This window comes from Emys orbicularis, chromosome 2 (genome assembly GCF_028017835.1).
Source record: "Emys orbicularis isolate rEmyOrb1 chromosome 2, rEmyOrb1.hap1, whole genome shotgun sequence".
Lineage (NCBI taxonomy): Eukaryota > Metazoa > Chordata > Testudines > Emydidae > Emys > Emys orbicularis.
The window spans coordinates 262,586,768-262,605,006 of record NC_088684.1 but is presented as its reverse complement, the minus strand read 5'-3'; the positions used below and the strand labels follow the sequence as shown (position 1 = coordinate 262,605,006).

General features: G+C 44.1%; 1 protein-coding gene across 1 annotated transcript in view; it reads right to left on the bottom strand.

Annotated features, from left to right (window-relative positions):
* ARMC3 (armadillo repeat containing 3) overlaps positions 1-18,239 on the bottom strand; it is a 102,104-nt gene that overhangs the window by 83,355 nt on the left and 510 nt on the right. The gene's annotated exons all lie outside the window — the stretch shown is intronic.

Genomic DNA, 18,239 nt, shown 5'->3' with positions numbered 1-18,239 from the left:
GTCATAGGCAGTTGCAGACCTTGCAATGGCATTAGGCTTTGAACGGAAGGGTGATTTACAGTTAACATTCTATGAGCCACCTAGTGAAGAGGGAGGGCCACTTTCAGCCCTGGTGAAAGCTGGAGAAACTCCATTGACTTCCAGAGTTGTGCCTGCCTATAAAAGGGATGAATTTGGCCCAAATATTTAGCTATGGTGATGAAGTGGTAGATATAGAATTATAGATTCTGAGGCCAGAAGGGAGAATTGTGCTCATCGAGTCTGACCCATAAATAAATATTTATTTCAAAAAATTCAGTCCTGATTTAAAAATGGCCAGTGATGGAGAATCTACCACAACCCTTGGTAAATTGTTCCAATGGTTAATTACTCTCACTATTTCAAAAATGTACACTTTATTTCCAGTCTGAATTTATCTAGCTTGAACTTCCAGCCATGGATCATGTTATACCTTTGTCTGCTAGACTGAAGAAACCATTATTAAATATTTGTTTCCCATTTAGGCTCTTACAATCTGTAATCAAGTCACCCCATAACCTTCTCTTTGTTATGCTAAATAAACTCAGCTCCTTGAATCTATCACTATAGGGCATGTTTTCTAATCCTTTAATCATTCTCATGATTCTTCTCGAAACCCCCTCCAACTTATCAATATTTTTCTTGAATTTTGGATGAATCTTGAATGAAGGAGACTGAGCTGTTTTGCATGGGGGGAATTGGTCTGGGCATAGGACCGGATGTAGGTTGCAACCAAAGCGCATAGGGCCAGCCACCAGAAACTTCTTGACACCAGGGCCTGGGTCTTGAATAGACTGAAGTGACCTGCCAGAGAAGCATCATGTCAGATTCATCGGACTTGCAGACTGGGTCACCCGTCGGGTACATAGATGCGTCCCTTCCGATACAGAATTCCATCACGGAGAGTGAATGTCAAGGCAGTCTGGGCATTGGCACTGTCCAGGGCTTAGTAGAACTGAACTGCAAGGGGATTGTTGTGCACCAGGGAATGTACGGAGAAGAGCAGGTCATGGTACCTGAGATGAAATTTGACAGTTTGAGAATTGTGGATTCTCACAACTCTGGGTCTGGTTCACAACACTCCCCCTTTCAGGATGATGCATTTGCCTTCCCATTCCTGGTCCCAGGTTGGTAGGTCACCACAAAGTCGAATCGTGTGAAGACGAGGATCCAGTGGGCCTGTTGCTTTAGGTGCTGAAGCATCTTCAGGAATTCCAGATTTTTGTGCTCAGTGAGGACTTAGATTGGGAACCTGGTACCCTCCATAAGATGCCGCCATTCCTCAAAGGCTGTTTTGATGCCCACTAGCTCTATATCGAGGATGTCATCATTTTTTCTCTGCTGGGATGGGCTTGTATGAGTAAAAAGCACAGGGGTGAAGCTGACTATTTGAGGCTGCCGTTTGGGAGAGGTCTGCTCCCAGCCCGAAGTTCAAGGCATCCGTTTCTACTGGAAATGGCCAGCCCAGTTTGGGGTGAACCAAAATGGGGGCTGTGATGAATTTCTGCTTTAGGCACTCAAAAAAGCTGCTTACACCTATGGGGGCAAGAAAAACAGACTCCCTTATAAAGGGGGCTGTGATTGGGGCCACCATCCCTGAGAAACCCTTGATGAACCACATATAGAAATTGGTGAAACGCAAAATGATTGCAGCCCCTGGGTGTCCCTGGGTAACATCCAGTTGATGGTGACTGTCACTTTGTGTGGGTCCTTGGCCAACCCTTCAGGGGAGATGATGTAGCTGAGAAACTCTACTGTTGACCAGAGTCTCCCGATAGACCACGGGGCTCGTCAGGAGTAGCAGCTATAACGGCAGTCAGAGATACTTCAAGGGTGGATTCGCAGCTGCTGCCAATCCAACAGGGGCACAAGGAAGCGACTGGCCCAGCCCAGACCCCCTTATCAGGGTTGGTGTTTCCTGACCTTGAAACTGGTCTGACCTTAGCAGGGCATCTCAGGGCAAAGTGTCCACTGCACCCATGTGACCCTAAGAGCATCCCAATATCAGAGGGCAAGGGGTTCACTGGTATCAGGTAATGAGTTTCATCTGGACTGACTGGTTCAGTGTATCCCAATTCACATATGTCACAATCTGCATCTAATAGCTGTCATGTAATATGTCATTGGAAAACTAACTCATTGATCATTAATATTCTTGTGCGATGTAGGTACATAGTGTAAATTTAAATTATGGATATATGCTGGAATGGTGATTAAAATGTGCTTAAACCAGGCATGTCAGGGGGAGTTGGTAAACAGGTCTGTTCTAGACAAAGGAATGTGTATCTGCTTCTCTGACCAGGCCAGTCGTCATGCAGAAACAATAAAGGTCCATTCACATATTAGGTAAACAAAGCTATCAAGCAGGGAAGGAGACAGCTTCCAGCAGGCAAGAGAAATTTTATTTGGGCTATAAAAACAGGGGGTCTGAACCTCAAGTGATATGCAATTGAATCAACTGATTGTATACAATATTACTGCATTACAAATGTTTATTGAGAGAAGTGTTTTGTGAAAGCCTATGACAAATTGGTGATTAATATCATTGTAAAATGTATGTATTAACACTATATACGGAATTATGGATACTCTTTGACATTAGGCTTTACAAACACAGGGAGAAACAGGTCAGTAGAGAAGAGGGAATGTCACATCTATACTAAGCAGGACATCATCCTGCCTTTTGAAACATGGTCATTGAACTTTGGAAGATACAAGCAAAGCCAAAAGCCATCTTTAGCATCCATGACTAGACAGACATGAGGGAACAGAACTCTTGCAAGCTGAGAAAGATGGATTCTTCAATCATGGGAGGTTGAAGTCTCTGGAAATGGAATATAAGTGAGAAACCTGCTTAGGCAAAGAACTTTCATCTAGAAAGACAAGGGGAAACAGCCCCTTGTGCTTCTGTGGAAGATCCTGACTGAGTGAAAGTCAGCCATGGCTGGGAAGAAGGAATATTGACGAGAGAAATCATCTTAAACAAAGCCTGTACTTTGGTAGATTAAGTTTTAGACTTTTAGATGTGTGTTTTCACTTTTATTTGCTTGTAACCATCTCTACTTCTATTTCTTTTACTTGGCATCACTTAACCTATGTCCTATCATTAATAAATGTGTTTAATTTTTACTATAAACCAACTCAATGCTGTGTTTGAAGGGAAGGTTGTATTTACCCCAGTTAAGTTAATAAGCTGTGATGTGCTTTTGTCTCTGTAAAGGAACAAACAAACCTTATCATTTCTCTGAACTGCCCAGAAGAGGGCTGGACATTGCAGACAAGGTAAAGTGTCCACTTTGTCCCCAGATTTCTCATGTTTCATCCTGAGCTTTGAGCTCTGTATAGTCCCACTGGAGCGCAGCTGTCATGGGAGTTCATACATCCAAAGATTGAATTTAGTGTAACTTGATCTATTCATTGCTTTGAAAATTAATTTTTGGAAAATTTGGGACTGGGAATGTGTTGGGGTCACTTGACAAGTAGTAACTAATGCTGGTAGAGACTAGGGAGTGTGACTGGTGTATTGCTGGCAGGCTGCTGGGGTCAGAGCTGCTGGACCGGGGCTGCAGTTATATGCAGACACTCAGGATCTGACCTATATGCTTGTGGCTGGCTGTGAGCATCCCAGGCTAGGAGTTACAGCAGTAAGCATTGTAAGGCACCCAGGGTTGCAGGGCAAGTGATGACAGAATCCCTCATTGGTCTGAACTGCATGCCGAACCCCATGACACCCCACAATACAGACACAGGCCCAAAGTTCGGCATTGATTCTTCTCAGCCTCAGACTGGCACGGCCAGGTCTGGTCTATCTGCAGGGGTTCCAGTTTCCAGCACAGGGTGGGTGATTGAGAAGTGGACGGCTGGGACATTGTCAGGGCTATGTTCATGGCACTGGTCAGTAAGGCAGATGTCAATTCTGATACATAGGTCGACCGGATCATCAAGATGGGACGGCGGCTTGACCTGCGCCAGTTCGTTGTTTATTCCATTGTTCAAGCTAATATGAAACTGATGACGCTGTGCAGCCTAATTCCATTCAGTATCTGCAGAGAGGCAACGGAATTCAGTAGTGTATTGGGGAGCTCACTGATACCCCTTGCTGATGCATATGCAGCGCTGCTTCAGCAGTTTGGGTGTGGGGGGGGGGGGTTCACCAAAGATAAGTGACATAGCCTTAATGAACTGCTGCAACTGGCCCAGAAGAGGGCTAGACTGTTCCAAGAGTGGGGAGGCCGAGGACTAAGTCTCCCCAGTGAGCAGACTAATGATGAGCCCCACTCAGGCCTGGTCTGTGAGGAAAGAGTGGGGGTGTAGCAAGAAGAGAAGCCAGCACTGTTTTAGGAAACCTCAGATCTGACCACGATCACCACTAAACTTCTATGGGAGTGGAACTTTTGGCTCCCTGGGGGGAGGAGTCAGGGTTGCTGGCGAAGCCACCTGGGCTTGTAGGGCAGCATTTGTGCCTGCAGATGGACACCTGTGTCTGCAAGTTCTGTATGACCCCCACCAACTCTACCAGAGAAAAACTGGTCTGAGTAGGGTCCATGCCAGCGAGGTGGGGCCCTAGCCTTTTGTATTGGGCTACTCAAACTGTAGCCGACTGAGCCATGGGCGGTCAGGCCCTAGTGGTGGAAGCAAGAGTTCGGCCTACTGGTTTGAGCTGGGTACAGAGTGGGCAGAGTCCAGGAAATGAAATGAGGGTCAGTACTGGAGGGACAGAAGCCAAATGCCAGAACTGGAGGGTAAACCAAGGTCATAAGCCAGAAATCGAAGGTACAAGTTGGAAGCTGTAGGGGAGCAGGGGCTGGAGCAGGAACTGGAACAAGGGCAAGTTCAGCTCCAGGGATGGCATGTGCAGGGCTGGCTCCAGGCACCAGCGGAGGAAGCACGTGCCTGGGGCGGCACATGCTAAGGGACGGCATTCCGTCCATTCTTGGGGCGGCAGTCCGAGCGGCTTTTTTTTTTGCTTGGGGCGGCAAAAATGGTAGAGCCGGCCCTGGGTATGTGTTGAGCAGCTACTGATCTGCTGTGAGTCCAGACTTATAAACAGGACTGCTAAACCAGCAGGCAACCAAGGGTTGTGGCCACCCTGTCATTTCCAAGGCTGTGTAGCTGGGCTCATTGATTGCCTAGCAGCAAAGTTAGTCAGGGAGCAGGCCAGCAACTTCCCTGATATTACCTAGATGTATACATTTACATTTAGTCAAGTTGGTTGACACACACCTACACTCAACCATGCACATTGCAACTGAGACAATTTGACCCACACCAGTATTGTGACTCCCTGTGTTAAGCAACGTCACTCCTCCCACATACGTCGTGAGAATGCTACAGCCAGAATGGTTGAGAAGATCAGAGCAAACCAAGGCCTACCAATATACACAGACCTCTTTGACCATCCATGAGTGCGCCTGTCGTCGAGGCACCCTTCGTGAGCCAACTTGTCCTACCCAGATTTCTCTGTGATGTCAATATGACACAAAGAATGGTCTTCAGCTGACATCAGAAATCAGTCTCTTACAAATGACCCAATTGTGTGCCCAGCTTTGATTTGCCATGTCACTCGTGAGCCCTTCTGAACCAATTTCCAATGGGCCAAGGTCAATGGGCAGGCCTGTACACCTGGAGCCAGTACAAGGATCCCACATGCAGCAGTGGCCAAAAACAGACAATGTCTCTCATCAATGACGATTGCCCTTTTATCACATTTGATGGTGGGTCTGAGGGCTCTGCACTATGCTGAGGCTGCTGCGAATTGGCTTGGCAAGCTCCGCATTCAATAAGAAGGATATATTCAAATGCATACTGTTTACTTGCACCCAGCTTACTAAGCAAGCCAGAGCATTCTGTATCAGTGACTTGTCCTCTTCATTATTTATCACTTCCCCAATCTTTGTGTCATCTGCAAACTTTATCAGTGATGATTTTATGTTCTCTTCCAGGTCATTGATAAAAATGTTAAATAGTGCAGGGCCAAGAACCTTTCCCTGTGCAACCCCACTAGAAATACATCCATTTGATGATGATTCCCTTTTTATGGTTACATTTGGAAACCTATCAGATATCCAGATTTCAATCAATTTAATATGTGCCATATTGTTCTAGTTTTTTAATCAAAATATCATGTGGTACAAAGTCAAATGCCTTAAAGAAGTTCAACTATATTACATCAACACTACTACCTTTATCTATCGAACTTGTAATCTCATCAACAAAAAAGGAGAGATCAAGTTTGTTTGACATGGTGGATTTTTCATAAACCCATATCGACTGGTATTTATTACATAATCCTCGTTTACTTCTTTATTAATCAAGTCTCTTATCAACTGCTCCACTAACTTGCCCGGGATCGATGTAAGACTAACAGACCCATAATTACTCAGGTCATCCCATTTACCCTTTTAAAATATTGGCACATTACCTTTCTTCATCTCCTGGAACCTCCCCAGTGTTCCAAGACATTGAAAAGCAACATTAATGGTCCAGCAAGCTCTTTTAAAACTCATGGATACAAGTTATCTGGACCTTCTATATTATCAATTTATTACTTTGTTATTATCACTAGAATATATAATTCTAATTCTAGAATGTAGATTGTTAGTCCCCAAAAGACACAAAGAATTAAACACAAATGTGGAGACCTGAGACTTTTCAAAGTGGAATATGTTTAAAGAAACTATTTAATATTTTTTACAATAATTTACAGTACCAGATATATTAATAAGTTGTTCCTCCCTCTTTGCCTCTGTAATGCAAAGGGTAGCAACATAATCTGCATTGCTATTCTTAGTGCCCCCGGGGAACAAATAGATGACTTTCCCACACTATCAATTCCAGTCCAAGTTCAAAGATGTACTACTCCTGCCCAAAACATTTCTGTAAATGAGTCCTATGTGATCTTCAGAGAAATCATTATTTTATAACAATATATTTCTCTGAGGCAGGCCTGATTTCAGATCAAAATTTACAAATTGTAAATTCAATATTCTAATCTAATTCTACATGGGTTGCTTGTAAAATTTCCCCCTTGACAACATGTATAGGACAGCTCAACTACTAGAGTCCTATGCTTGAAGACAGAGGTAAAGCTTGAATAAAATACTGGAAGTCCATTGGGTTCAATAAGCAACCACCTGCCCAATGCATAGGGTGTATAAAAATTAAATGAAATTTTAAAGCACTGCAGTTCACAGGTTTCTGTAATTGAGATGGATGACATTTCTAGCATCTCATCGGAGAGTACAAACCTAATGGAAGTGGAGACATCAAACCATATTATGGTTTTCTTAGAGATGTTTCCTAAGGAGCATGGATTGTTTATTATATTTGCTCAGAGCATTACATAATAGGGCCCCAACTGGTTGTGGCCTTTGGACACTACCACAATATAAATGTATAATTTATTATCTAAACGTTAATGGAAAAATGTACAAGGAAATCAAGGTACTATTCACCATGAAGCCCCTAACAGATTGGCCACTCTGTTTTGATGAGTGCTCTAAATGAATATTTTCCATTTTTCAATAAAATTCCACTGTTTCCTAGAAAACTTGCTAATCATAAGGGAAGCAAGCAATGTTTCTGCAAGTTTCTGGGTTGTAAAGCTTGGAAGGAAGTTGTGTTACTCACATCCTGCAGGGATAGAGCCAGGCACCTATAACTAAGCAAAATTCATCAGATTACAGGGATGGGCTGCTGACACAAGACCTGAGCCAGCACCCATTGACTTCAATGGACATTGGATCTGGCCCACAGTGGGTAGTGGAAAGAGAGGACTCTACGAGCTCTAAAAAGAAAGCTACATAAAGGGGATCCTGCTAAGGCACCAATAACCAATGAAAAGCTAAGTTTGGACTATGTGTTCCCTTCCACAGTGTATATGGGAGCAAATGAAATGAAAAGAGGGCAGAAATAACCCAAAAACAGCAGCAAGACTGAGGGAGTAATGGAATCAACACAGCATTCTTCCATCCTCCCCAGGAGCCCATAAAAGCCCCTCCACACAACTACTCTGAGGTCCAGGCTTTGCAAGCCTGTAGGCAACTGGCAGAGCCAAGGAGCAGCCACTCTATGTGGCATGCTTCCCATAAAAATTCAGTGGATTTTTCATGCAATGTGCCATTAACTCTCGTCCATAGCTTCTACCACCTCTCCCATCTTTCCCCCCAAAAGGGGAATACTTCACAGCCACTGGAGACAGCCAATAGCAACATGACTCCTAAAGGACCCACGTCACTAAGGGAGAGGGGGAAATGGGCAGTAATGTGCAGAGGCTGACTGCAGATAACACAGAATCCACAGTGCTAGAGCTTGAAACATCTGTAAATCCTTGAGGTCTGTGCAGTAACAAAGCCATCCACACTGCTACACAGCTATCCCCATTGAGATGAGAATGTGCCAGTCCCCACAGTTTGAATGCCATGGAGTTTTTGGTTTTCCCCTTCCTCTGATGTTTACAGTGGGAGGGGAGCATATAGAACTTAGAGAAAAATGAAGCTTGGATTGTTTCAGACATTACTGTTTACAAACCCCGCCAAAGATAACACTCTTCATAAAAACAACATATGCCTGGTCATTGTTTTGCATACCATCCAAAGAAAGCAGAAATGGGATCTTCTTTATGAGACATTTTTAGAATGCATGCGGAAGTTAGTGGGAGTAAGGGACTGTGTAAGAAGGGTATGATTGGGGCCTATAATTGTGTAATATGTTCATTTCACAGCACATAGCATTTTATAAACTTACCACATCCTTGGGAGGAGGCTCCACTTCCTTCTTTACTTTTTTACCCATTCTAAAAACAAACAAACAAACAAACAAAAAAAGCAGTTAATAAACAAACAAGTGATCTTGTGTGTCTTAGGACCTAGTTCACCAGGGATGTTGTACAGAAGCTTTTAAGACAGGCTCTCCCACCTGTTTGTCCCACCTAGCCAGTCTAGACAAATCTTAAAGGACTCTTTTGCACGGAGCAACAGTAATTTCTTTGGCTGAAAGTCATCCCTTGAAGACAGCAATTTTATATTTGTGCCACAGAACAAACTTCTTAACACTTGATCACATTTGGAGAAGCTTAAATGCCAACAAAATATACCTCCGAAAAGTGATTAAGAAAGAGACACCAGATTGGAAGGCAATGTGATACGACAAGGTCAGTTTGTAGTGGTAGTTGTTGTTCGCATATAGGAAATATATTAAGGATTAACTTTTCTGTAGGTTTAGGTTCACATGCATGCACAAAACTGTGTACCCATTTATCACATGAAAATGGGCATTTAGTTGCATATATTTTTCCATGGATGGTTGCAGTAATTACCCATACAAATATAGACAGGCAACTCTACAAACACACACTGGCATTCACTAGCAGTGGAATAACAACACTCTGGGTATGTCTACACTACGAAATTAGGTCGATTTAATAGAAGTCGATTTTTTAGAAGTCGATTTGATACAGTCGATTGTGTGTCCCCACTAAGCGCATTAAGTCGGCGGTGTGCATCCACAGTACCGAGGCTAGTGTTGACTTTCGGAGTGTTGCGCTGTGGTAGCTATCCCACAGTTCCCGCAGTCTCCGCCGCCCATTGGAATTCTGGGTTGAGCTCCCAATGCCTGATGGGGCAAAAACATTGTCGCGGGTGGTTCTGGGTACATGTCGTCAGGCCCCCCTCCCTTCCTCCCTCCGTGAAAGCAACAGCAAAAAATCATTTCTCAGCTTTTTTCCTGGGTTACCCGTGCAGACGACATACCACGGCAAGCATGGAGCCCGCTCAGCTCACTGTCACCGTATGTCTCCTGGGTGCTGCTGGCAGACGCGGTACTGCAGTGCTACACAGCAGCATCCCCTTGCCTTGCTTTGCGGACGGTACAATACAACTGCTAGCAGTCATCATCGTCCCATGGGTGCTCCTGGCCGACCTCGGTTAGGTTGGTCGGGGGCGCCTGGGCAGACATGGGTGCTCCTGGCCGGCCTCAGTGAGGTCGGTCGGGAGGCGCCTGGACAAAAATGGGAATGACTCCAGGTCATTCTCTTCTTTAAGTTTCGTCTAATGGAGATTCAGTCCTGCCTGGAATATCATGCCAGCTGGAGGCTTCTGCTGCAGGCTGCTCTCCCAGCCAGCAGCACCACGCGGTCACACCTACCCCAGCCTACCCCTTGCTCCCATGGCTCATGAAGCCTGGACAGTAGTAAGGAGCAGTTCAACTATAGGTTGAGCAAGCGCAGAATGTGCCTTTGGACGTTTAAAAGCTCGCTGGCGCAGTTTACTGACTCGGTTAGACCTCAGCGAAACCAATATTCCCATTGTTATTACTGCTTGCTGTGTGCTCCACAATATCTGTGAGAGTAAGGGGGAAACGTTTATGGCGGGGTGGGAGGTTGAGGCAAATCGCCTGGCCGCTGATTGGCAGCCAGACACGAGGGCAGTTAGAAGAGCACAGCAGGGCGCGCTGTGCATCAGAGAAGCTTTGAAAACCAGTTTCATGACTGGTCAGGCTATGGTGTGAAAGTTCTGTTTGTTTCTCCTTGATGAAAACCCGCCCCCTTGGTTCACTCTATGTCCCTGTAAGACAACCGCCCTCCCCTCCCCCCTTTGATCTCCGCTTGCAGAGGGAATAAAGTCATTGTTGTTTCACATTCATGCATTCTTTATTAATTCGTCACACAAATGGGGGGATAACTGCCAAGGTAGCCCAGGAAGGGTGGGGGAGGAGGGAAGCACAGGGGTGGGGTAGTTGTAGGGGCACCCCCTAGAATGGCATGCCGCTCATCATAGAAGCGGCATGTCTGGGGCTCTGACCCGGAGCAGCTGTTTGCCTCTCTGGTTCTTTGGTAGGCTTCACGCGGCACTGCTGCAGGTCCCTGTTATAACCTCCGTCCTTCATGCCCTTGCAGATTTTTTCAAATATTCCAGCATTTTGTCTTTTGGAACGGAGTTCGGATAGCACGGATTTGTCTCCCCACACAGCGATCAGATGCAGTACCTCCCGTTCGGTCCATGCTGGAGCTCTTTTGCGATTCTGGGACTCCATGGTCACCTGTGCTGCTCAGCTTGCTATGCTGGCCAAACCGGAAATGAAATTCAAAAGTTCGCGGGGCTTTTCCTGTCTACCTGGCCAGTGCATCTGAGTTGAGAGTGCTGTCCAGAGCAGTCACAATGGAGCACTCTGGGATAGCTCCCGGAGGCCAATACTGTCAAATTGTGTCCACACTACCCCAAATTCGACCCAGCAGGGTCGATTTCAGCACTAATCCCCTCATCGGGGAGGAGTACAGAAATCAATTTTAAGAGCCCTTTAAGTCGACAAAAATGGCTTCGTTGTGTGGATGGGTGCAGGGTTAAATCGATCTAACGCTGCTAAATTCAACCTAAACTCGTAGTGTAGACCAGGGCTCTGTGACTGTGGATGGGGAAGATTTTCCCTTTCCTCTTCCAGGGGCTAAGAAGACAGAACAAATTATTTAATAAAAATCCAGAGCCTGTTTCTCCGCTGCCTTGCGCCTTGTGTAGTCATATGCATCTGTGCAAAGTGAGTGTAACATACTTCAATTCTGACTTGATAGTGTTTTCATTCACTTTATACAGCTATAGATAATTACACAAGGTTCAAGGCAGTGAAGAATCAAGGGCTTAGAATTTTATAATGGGATTTTACTCAGAATGCAGATGAATATGCAAGTAATGCTACACTTCCCTACAATATTCAAAGAGTTTTTGGGTCCTTGGTAATTTTAAAAAGCAGTATGATTCATATGAACGAGCTTTAGCATGAAGGAATTGTGTAGTCAGTGGGCTAACAGTCTTTGGCCTCACTTCAGGAGCTTAATTACCTTACACAGACAGTTACATCACCACTACAGTTACTATCCTGGGTTTCAATACATTCTGTCATCAAATGGTATTGTCAGTTTAGTTCCCATAAAGCTCCCTTTGTTTAGTGGCCACTCTGGGCAATGATCTATATGGATCCCTTTTGCTTTCTGCTAATTAAAAAAAATGTGATTTTTATACTGAATTATTTCAGTCAATTGGGGTGAACAGAGGTGGAAAAGATACAACCCACAATTATTAGAGCTGATAAAGGCTAAGAATTCCACACACATAGATTCCGATCATATGAGAGTACAGTCTGTCACTTTACCTTATTTTGAATGTTTTTTAAATTGTTTCTGATGATATTTGCAACCAGATTCTCTGGTAGGGTAAATAAACCTAAACCAGGAATATTTGGTTTCAGAAGGACTCCCCATACTGTGGAGAGTCCTCAGGTGGTGTAGGGTTGTTGGAATGCAGGAAGCATGGATGGAGGAAAGATCACAAGGCTCGGATGTCTTATGTCCTGGTGATCCCCTGCCTTCCAGAACAACCCTGGGAGTTGTAGGCAGCTGGCATAAAGTAGAGCAGTCCTAAGGCACAGGATTTCCCACACAAAATGCTGTAGTGTGAATTTATTTCAGAGGTTGTTTTCCGTTCCTGTTGCTATAACTGTCAGCAATTTCCCCCTTTGCTTTCCTTTGCGTTCTGACTAACCCTTGCACCCACTCATCCAACCTTTATTTCATTCTCTCATCACCATACTTGTGATATCAAAGCTTCGTAAAGACAAGTGAGGGATTTTACATTTTAGTCAGCTGTTAGCTAAGAGAAGTAGCAACACCAGAAAACAAGTAATAGTGAGAAGTGCAGTTTCTGCCAATTTCCACTGCTCAGCCCCTGGACTAAAAAACAACAACTGTATTCCAGTTTTCAGTATATGCAAAGTTCAATAAACTTCCCCCAGCTGAAAATACAGTGCCTCGTTCTTGTGTGCTTACTCAGTAACTTTTTATAGTCTGTAAAGTAGTTTGCCTAACTGGTTTATGTAGTATGATCCTTTTAAGGTTAGAATGAAAGGAAAATGCAACACATCTAACTTAAAAAGAATACACTCCTGTTCTTTTATGGTCTTACTATTTTTTAGACTCCATTGTTTTTAATATTATTCTAAAAGCTTGAAAATAAATGTATTTTAATTAAATATTTAGAATACAGACACCCTTCCAGTGAGATTATAACTTTAATTGTGGCCAAATTCTGGATCTGAACTACTTGTCAGTATGTCCCTTTTAAAGATGGAACTCTATATTAATAAAAAAGCAGTATCACCAATTTGAATTTGAGAATCTAGTAAAGGATCTTTTAACCACACTGATACAGAAAATCGCTCTCTCATTCTAAAAGCTGTTACCATCACAAGACCTACACTGTGAAATGTGAAAAGGTCCATTGAAATTTGCAGTGTCCAAACACACTCTCAAATCCTACTAACTATTCCTAAACAGTACCAGATGTCTACTTCTAATACCAGACAAAAACTTACACTGTGGTGTGATCAGATATTTGCACTTATAAAGCACTAACTGGCTCCAGTGCTTCCCTTCACCCATTATCTAAAACTCAAATGAAAGAACGAACAGCCTAAGACCCTGCAAGCACTAGCAGCACTAGCAGCAGTGAGCTGTGAGACAAAGCAAAGGAATAAGAAAGAAGCACTGCCAGATATGGAACTTACCTCTTTGTCAAGAAATCAGAGGTCAGTTCTGGGGGCAATTACTTCCTATGGAGAGGGGGTAGAGAGAGAAGGATGTAAGGATAACTTCTGAGCAGTTATTTATCATTTGATCCTCTTCTGGAGCTGACAATGCCCTGCTCTAGGAGAGCTTGTGGCTGTGTTACAGCAACCTTTGCTACCAGCTTCAAGCTTTTCTTAAGAAGGACCCAGAAATGTATTCTTTTTTTTCAACATGTTAATTAGTTTGACTTAATTAAAATGAAAACTAATTAGACTAAATAAAGTCTAGGTATTTCTTCTACATTATAGAAATCCAACTCTTTCTTTCTGTCCCAACAGCTAAAATGCTTGTCATCTCCTGCCTTGATTACTACAACCTAGCCTACCACATCAAGTTTAAACTTCTCATCTTTACCATCAAAGGCCCTGTATAACTGTGCCCCAGCCTACATCTCAGGTCTCATTTTTTATTGCTCCAACAGTAATGCCAGCCCTGCAACTCCCTTTCTTTCCTTCTCCCAGTCCCATCACTGAACTTTCTTACATCCTGTCCCCCATGTATGAGCTAACCTCCCAAACCCGGTACACCAGGCCCTCACCCTCTCCTCATTCAAACTGGCTTCCTCCCTTCAGAAAGCGACTCCTTCACTCTGCTCCATTTGAAAGCATGTGTTGTAGTTTCTGGGGAGGAGGGGGCCCTCTTGAGACAATACTGCTCCTTCCCTTCCTTAATCTCTCTGTGGGATCATCTGTAAACCCCACCACACTGTTCTTTTTATTTGCCTTCTGATTTTTGAACCTTTAGTGTCCACTTGAATAATATTTTCAAGCTTTTCTCCACAACCATAAGGGCTAGAAACTTGTTTATTTTTTCATGGAAGCTGAGATTCTCACATGACTCCAGGATCCAGGGTCTTAAAAATACACCAATATGACAAGACTTGTGATAAAATCACAAGAGTTGGCAATACTAACAGTGATTGGTAGGGTTACCTTTTTCCATGTTGTTCCCCAAACATACTTTAGACCTCTTCTGAAGAGAGGCCCTCAGTGAGAGGGGATTTCAGTCTTCATGCTCACTGAACCCTCGGATTATGAAACCATCAAATCGGATACCAATTGCGAGGATTTTCTATTGTGACATTTTTTCACTAAGAACGAATCTTGTCTACTAATTCGTTTCAGATAATTCAACAAACAGCCAATGACACCAATCTGGGCCTTGGCCACAGAAATCACCCATTTGGCTCAAATCTGAGCAGGCATCCTAGATGTACAAGGATCCATATGCCCTTTACCAACCTTCTATGTCACCTTATCCTGTGACAAAAATAGTATATTGAAAAAGTACTGAACTACTACATTTTATTTTCAGAAAAACTCAAAGTAAAATGTTTATCATGAGGACACAGAGATTAGTATGTGAGTCACTCAATCCCTGTACATGTGCAGCTGAAAACATTCAAGTCAAGTCCTATTAAGACTGTAGGATATTTGAGGCAAAAATGGTATCTTTCTCTGTTTTGTATAGTACAAAGCATAGTCTGTGTTTAATAAATGAAGAAATTGAATTAATGGGTAGAAATGAAAGAAAAAGAAAACAACAACAGGGTTTGTTAGGAACAGACAAAATTACCATATTGGATCAGAACAGGTTCATGGAGTCTAGTATCCTGCCTCTGACAGTGGCATGTACCAAATACTTCAGATGAAGTTGCATGAAACCTGCCCTCAAATCAGTCTTCCTAACTTGCATCTGTTAGTGGTTTACTAATTCCTTGAAGCATGAGGGTTTATATCTCTAACAGTTTTTTTTTAATCTAACACAATTGTGGATGTTCTTATTATCTGTAGAAATGTTTAATCCCTTTTTTAATTCTATGTTCTTAGCCTCCATGATATGTTGTGGCAACAAGTTCCACAAGTCAAGTATGCATTATGTAAACATGATTTCATTAGTTTTAAATGTGTTGCTTTTCAATTTCATAGACCATCCCCTTTTTCTTGTATTATAAGGCTGAGTAAATGTATGTACATGATTTATCTTTTCTATACACTATTCATTTTATTTATATCCTTCTTTATTGTTCTCTCTGAATTGTCACCTCTCAAAACAGGCCTGCCCCACCCCACCCCACCCCACCCCAAATCTCTTAATTTAGCAGTCTTTCCATGCCTCTAATCATATTTGTTGGTTGTCTCTCGTCTCCTTCAATGTCTGTTATATCTTTTTCAGATGTGATGACCAGAAATGAATACAGAATTCCAGTTTACCTTGTACTAATGACTTCTAACGTTGCATCATAAAATTTTAGGTTCTACCAAGTTCCTTGAGCAGAGGTTTTAATCGAGCTGTCCACAACGTTGTTCAAGTCATTTCCCTGAGTGGTTACAGATAATTTAGAACACATTCATGTGACTGCAAAGTTCAAAGTATTTCTTCCAATGTACATTACCTTTCATTTATCAACAATGACTTTCACCTTCACCTAGCTTTGCTATGTCACTCAGGAGTTCCTCACAATCTTCTTAAATCTTGATTAAATGAAATAATTTGGTCTCATCTACAAATTTTGCCATCTCACTGTTCTCTCCCTTTTCCAAATCATTAACTAACATATTACATAACACCAGACATAGTATATATCCTTGGAGAATCCAAGCTGTGACAATTTGAATGAGGGAGGTTTTTAAAAATTATGTGTGAGATTTTAAATGTCACATTGAGACACACAGCAAAATCCCTCATCCCAAGAGAGAGAGACTTGAAGAAGAACTGCTTTAATATGAATTAAAATAAATGAGACATGGCAGTTATGCAATCACTTTCTGTACATTAGCAGCAGGATACTTTTAATACTCAAGACAAGGAGTGTCTGCCACTGCCTCACATGCAAACCATTTTAAAGGGTCATATAAATCAGAGGTTCCTAACTTTTCAGGCAGCTGTACCACTTTACTAACTAAGATCCTGATTGCAACAAACAGTGCCTCTTGGTTCCCATTTCAATTGTGTGCATTCTCACACGGTTTTTCACAATGTTTCCAACTCTTAAGATTTTATCACAAGTATTGCAACATTTGGTGTTTTTCTTAAAGCCCTGTTTACTGGAGTCATGTGAGTATCTGAGAATCTCAGCTTTTACTTTATTTTTTAAAGTAATTTCTATCTCTCGTGGTTGTGGAGAAAAGCTTGAAAATGGGAACCCTAAAAGTTCAAAAGCCAGAAGGAAGATAAAAAGAATGTAAAATTAATATTTTAAAAACTCATTTTTAGGGGACCTTGACCCTTGATTTTTGAAGCCTGGAGTTGGCACATGACCACAAGCCACCCAAGAGAACAGAGTAGCTACAAATGAAAGGGAAGCAGGCAGAGACTCCAGGTTACTAGAGTTCACCATTAAGGGTCTGATCCAGGTCCCCTTGAAGTCAATAGAATAGAAAGAACTCACACTGACTTCAGCAGGATTTGGACTGGGTCTAGAAAGAGGCAATTTAGAATACCAGTCACAGAAGCTGAAGTGCCAGCACTGCTGACCTAGACCAGTTGTTGAGAACTACTAATGAAGACTGGAAAATGATTCGATTTAGGGACAGCAATGCCCACCCCACCCAAGCCACGCCAAGCCTTTCCTGCAGCTACCTGAGACTGTGTCTCTGGACCTTGCTTTGATACAATGTTTTCCTAAATTGCCTCATATAAACCATCGCTGCCCCAGTGATGCTGGCACCAGCAGATTTACCAGAATTTTTAAATGGGGGAAATCTGAGGTCAAACTAGGATGTACAATCAGAGCCCAAAGACCATCAGAGGAGGGGAGCTGTGCGGAGCAAGCAGACGCACCCAGGCACTGAGCCCCCTCCTCCCTAAGGACAGCTGGGCTGGGAGCAGGCAGGGACCCCTGCACACAGACACTGCAAGGGCAGGAGTCAGGCAGACAGACGTTACACCTCCCACACACATGACACACACGAGCGTTGACGGCCACTGACCCCGACAGACAGACACCCCCCAGCCCCGCGGGGAACGTGCCACTCACCCGCGCGAAGGGTGCCCACTGCCCAGGGGTGCCGCCGGGGCCTATCGGCAGCTCCCCCTCCGTCTCTGTGTTGTGTTCACGGTTGCTAGGGAACGCCGAACACGCCTGCGGCGCATGCTCCCGGGGCTCCCTCTGGCTACGGAGGGAGGGAGGAGGCAGCGCAGAGGCTTGTGGCGCATGCGCACACGGCCTTGTCGAGGGATCGAATCTCGCTTCGCGGTTCGGGTTGCCTGGGGCTGGCAGGTAGCGCTGTGCGCTGCGGGCTGCGGCGCAGGTCTGAGTCCGGTGCATTAAAGGGGGAGCGATCGCACCCATATACAGCCCCTTTGTGACGAGGCCTGGCTCCCTGCGAGGTTACAAACCGCGGGCACTGAGGCCGCCCAGTGACGCTGCTCCCGGTGGGGCACAGCGGAGGGGGGCTGCGCAGGGAAGGCGGGGGGCAAACAGCTGGGGGCAGGGGAAGGAGCAGGGCCGAGGGGTAAAACCAGGGCTGGGGGTAGGAGAAGGGGCCAGAGAGGAAATCCCCAGCCGGGGGGGGGGGCAGAGCGGGTGAAAGTTACCCAGGTGCAGTGAGCCATCTGCTTCCCCTCCACAGGACAGTGCAGCTGTGCACCCAGGGCCGCCCGGGGG